The sequence below is a fragment of the Dipodomys spectabilis genome, unplaced genomic scaffold (genome assembly GCF_019054845.1).
Source record: "Dipodomys spectabilis isolate Male_0828 unplaced genomic scaffold, ASM1905484v1 ptg000348l, whole genome shotgun sequence".
NCBI classification, from domain to species: domain Eukaryota; kingdom Metazoa; phylum Chordata; class Mammalia; order Rodentia; family Heteromyidae; genus Dipodomys; species Dipodomys spectabilis.
Genome location: NW_024871025.1, coordinates 18,517 through 23,404, shown reverse-complemented (window position 1 = coordinate 23,404; position 4,888 = coordinate 18,517). Strand labels below are relative to the sequence as shown.

The window sequence follows — 4,888 nt, the reverse complement described above, 5'->3', positions numbered from 1 at the left end:
CTGGTATTGTATGTACGTTTATTTCAATTAGGGAAGGGAAGGGGAACAGCAGAATGGTGACATAAAGGACAAGGGGGGAACCAATGCAACAGTGATATCCACAAGACAACATGTTGGAAATGATCTGTACATCTTGGGGATGGGGAGGGTGGGGGAGGGAAAGTAGGAGAAAAATGAGGAAGGGGTAACAAGTTTGGCAAGAAATATACTTATTACCTTACTTATGTAACTGAAACCCCTCCGTACAACACCTTGACAATAAAAATATTATCACACAAAAAAGTGAAGTCAGTCTAATGACACATAGATATGAGAGGAAATGCAGCCTAGAATCACATCTTATGATATAGCAAATACTCTGAGGCAATGCCATTCTAAGAAAAGAATGTGGGTTTCAGAGTGTAAGACATATGGGTCCAATTCTCGTACTTTTCATCTCTGTGACTGTGAAGACTGTGAAGCTTCTGAGATCATATATTGCTTCAAGCTAACAAGTTAGCCTGCCATACATATTCCTGGATGCTTGCAGAAGATGTGAGACTCCAGAATGAGAGATAAGGAACTTTATTTCTTATGGTAATAGTGCTAGTCAAAATACAGGCAGTTTCTTATACCAGCATCTTTTGCTCAGAAATCCTGTAGGAGCCACTCAAAAATGACCAGGAAACATCTGCATATGATATGATTAATGTTACACCGAGCTTAATGAATTTGAATCTCTCTCTGTGTCTCTGTGTTTGTCTGTCTGTCTCTGTCTCTCTCTGTCTCACTGTCTCTCTCTGTCTCTGTCTTTGCTTCTCTCTGTCTCGCTGTCTCTTTCTCTCTCCCTCCCCCTCTCCTCCCTCCCTCCCCCTTTCTCTCTCTCTCTCTCTCTCTCTCTCTCTCTCTCTCTCTCTTTCTCTCTCTCTGTGTACCTGTACAGCACCATCACTGAGCTTTTTTGCTCAAGGCTAGCATACTGCCACTTGAGCCACTCCTCCATTTCTAGCTTTCTTTGGGTTCTTAATCGGAGATAAGCATCTTACAGGTTTTCCCTCCTGTGCTGGCTCTGAACCATGATCCTCAGATAGCAGCCTTCTGTGTAGCTAGTGAGCTACCAGTGTCCAGCATAAATCTGAATCTTTTTTGATGAACTCTAAGTACCCTCCAGAGGAAGACATTTTATCTTCTGGAGCTGTTCATATAGCTTTATAAAGACAGTCCAGAATAATATTTGTTAGCAAGTGTCTGCTACAAGATGGGCAAAAGTACAAGAGACCTGTGGGAGATTGTCACACAATAGTGATCATGAGCAGATTATCCAACCTCTTGGGTTCATTTTTTTTGTAAAATGGGTATCATAATAATACTCACCTCTAGAATTGGGAATGTGAATGAATTTGCACCTATTAAAATACTAGGCAAGGAAGTGGCGCTGTGGCTCAAGTGGTAGAGTGCTAGCCTTGAGCTGAAGAGCTGAGGGACAGCGCCCAGGCCTAGAGTTCAAGCCCCACGACCGACAAAAAAATAAAAAATAGGCAATTGACAAACGTTAATTTCATACACAATCTTTCTCACCACAATTACTAAACAACCTTACTGTTCTACATTTCATACTCTATTCCTGTAATCATTCTCTAACTCACAACAAAGATCTCAATTTATTTTTCACCACTTTTACCCACTAATTTGTTCATTCCTAATCACATTCTGTCAGAATTTGAGTCCAAATTAACTAATTTATTCAATTCATTTAACGAATAGATATATAACACATATATGTCAGATCCTGTATGAAGTGCTGAGAATCCAGCATGATCACCACCCTCACTGTTTGTCCTTTAGTTGAGGAGACAAATATTAAATAAACAAACTGTATAAATTACTGGAAAGTACAATATCTAGAAGAAAAAATGATCCCCATTTTATTCATTTGATCTCTACTGGCCCACTGAGTTAGACACTGTCACACAAGCTCACATTCCTTACCAGTTTTCTTTGATGGAATCAGACTTCACCCTTGGGCCCTAAACTAGGTGAAAGGTCAATCTAAACTTGTGAAGCAGCTAAGATATAGAACACTGTCCAACAAGTAGAGTCCTATTACTTTGAATATAGGAAGCAACACTGGTGATAGGGTCAGGAAAATAAAACGAGGTTTCTAAGATCTGATAATGACTTAAAAGAACAAATTCTATATGACATTAGCAGAGTTATTTTTTTTTCCTTTTTCTTTTTCTATGCTAACATCATGGTTTGAACTTATGGCTTTGTGCCCTTGCTCAGCTTGCTTTGCAAGTCCAGAAATTTTACTGGTTAATATGAGAGGGTGTCTTGGGAGATTTTCTTCCCAGGATAGTTTTTGTTGGTGGTGGTGTTCATAGGGCCTGAACTCTGGGCCTGAGTGCTGTCCCTCAGCTCTTTAGCTCAAGGTTAGCGCTCTACCACTTGAGCCATAACACCACTTCTGGCGTTTTCTGCTTATGTGATGCTGAGGAATTGAACCCAGGGCCTCATGCATGCAAGACAAGCACTTTCCCACTGAGTCACCTTCCCAGCCCCCAAAAACAGCTTCATTTTTTTTTGTTGGTTGTGGGGCTTGAACTTTGGGCCTGGGCGCTGTCCATGAGCTCTTCAGCTCAAGGCGAGCACTCTACCACTTGAGCCACAGTGCCACTTCTCCCAGGATAGTTTTGAACCATCATCCTCTGGATCTCAGCCTCCTGAGTAGTTAAGTTTGGAGGCCTAAGCCACCAGTGATTGGCAATAGGGCCATTCTTAAAGAGAAAACGAAGAGATGGATGCCAGTGGTTCATACCTGTAATCTTAAATTGCTTGCAAAAGTTGAGATTGGGTGGATTACAGGTCAAGGACAACTCAGGTATACACAAAAGACTCCTCAACCAATAGCTGGATGTGATACTTTATGCCAGTCATCCCAACTGTGTAAGAGAAAGAGAACAGAAAGATTATGGTTACAGGACAATTCAGGGATAAAAGACCTCAACATTCCATCTCAATGGAAGAGGCTGGGCATGATATGTACCTGTTATGATATCATATATGTTATGATATCAATAATATGACATGTACCTGTTATACAGCTGGAACAGGAAATACAAAATAGGTGGATTGTGGTCCAAGAATGGGCCTGGGCAGAAAAGTGAGACCTTATTTCAAAAATAACCAGAAGCATGGTTCAGTGATAAAGCACCTTTCTTTTTTTCCCATTTTGGATTTAATGAGTTTACATAAAAAATTAGGTAGTCATTTTACATCTAAGGAATAAAAATCTTTAAAAAATACAAACAGTGCAAGGATTTGAACCAAGTTTACACTTCTTTTTTAAAACAATTCATCTCATTACATCACAATGTGCAAATACATTCGCAGCACCTGTTAAAATCATAGAACTAAATTTCAGGAAGAACATACACTGTTAATAGTATCTCCATGGAAACTGATCCCCTTCTAGTCAAAACTCTACTTTGTATCTAAGCATCCCTGAATAAATCTACTTAACCAACCTCTGTCACAGAACCAGCATTAAAGTCTCATGGAAGTAAATCCACATAAGAATTAAATATTTAAAAGGTGAAATGTTCTTTATATTAATTTTAGCAAGATCTTTTTCTTTTTCATTGCTAAGAAACACTTTAGTAGTTCTAAAGCCAAAGCTGTTAAGAATTAGATAGCTAAAACTGAACTCTTGAGTTCAAGCTTACAGGTAAGTCTTTTTGTGTAAAATATCCTCCCTCCCTCTCCCCCTGCCCCAAATCTTGTATTGTTTCTTACCAAACTTTGGTCAAGAGTAGAAATATGTCCAAGCAGGTGTATATGCCATTACAATTGCAAGAACAATAGAGCCCAACTAATGACCTTGGATTTCAAAAATAAAAGGCAATTAAAATGTACTCAAGGTTACATTAAGAAAAGCTTTCACAGGGTCTTACTGAAATAGTCACAAAGGTTAAGAAAATACTGATACCAAAGTACAAATGACTACAATGTTAAAATAGACAAAGGCTACTCTACAAGAGCTTCTTTTCAAATTAAAAATAAAGAACACAACACATGAGTCAGGATGCTTTTTCCTGTTCTACTCATGGAAATTTAGTCTTTGTATTGTGAAGGTTGGTGATGTTGACGTCCAATAGAGTTTCTTGTGGCATCAGATCAAATCTTATTCCAACTTTGTAGAGTGTGTCTTCTCCCACGGAACCTCTAGATCCTGGTCTTGTCGTGGTCATTGTACAATGTCAAAGTAGTGCAGAATAGCCATGATGTGTTGGGGCATAAACAGGTACCCAGTGTAGAGCGCCATCCCCACAACAGTGACACCAGCATAGAATTGAACACAGTTCGTTCCCAGAGCTCCAGCACGTAAAACGCTGTGACCAACAGGTATTGGTAGTAGAAGCAGGACATTTGTTTCCAGGCCTACGCCAGCACCATCCCAGCAATGCGCCTGCGCCTCCCGCGAAGCAACGAAACGTCAGTCTCTAAAGCACCTTTCATTTCATTTCTTTTTTTTTGGGGGGGAGGGGGGTCCGGTCGTGGGGCCTGAACTCTGGGCCTGAGTGCTGTTGCTCAGCTCTTCAGCTCAAGGCTAGCTCTCTACCACTTGAGCCACAGTACCACTTCCGGCTTTTTTCTTATGTGGCTCTGAGGAATCGAACCCAAGGCCTCAGGCATGAAAGGCAAGCACTCTACCACTGAGCCACCTTCCCAGCCCCTCTAAAACACCTTTCTTACAAGCATAAGGACCAGAGTTAAACCTTAGTACTGAGAGAGAGAGAGACAGACAGACAGACAGAGACAGACAGACAGAGAGAGACAGAGACAGACAGACAGAGACAGAGACAGAGACAAAAAGACACAGAGAGAATACAACCTGCCAGAGGGGTGT

General features: G+C 40.7%; 1 pseudogene; it reads right to left on the bottom strand.

Annotated features, from left to right (window-relative positions):
• Positions 1-3,808: 3,808 nt before the first annotated feature.
• LOC122095400 lies at positions 3,809-4,437 on the bottom strand (annotated as a pseudogene).
• Positions 4,438-4,888: the final 451 nt, after the last annotated feature.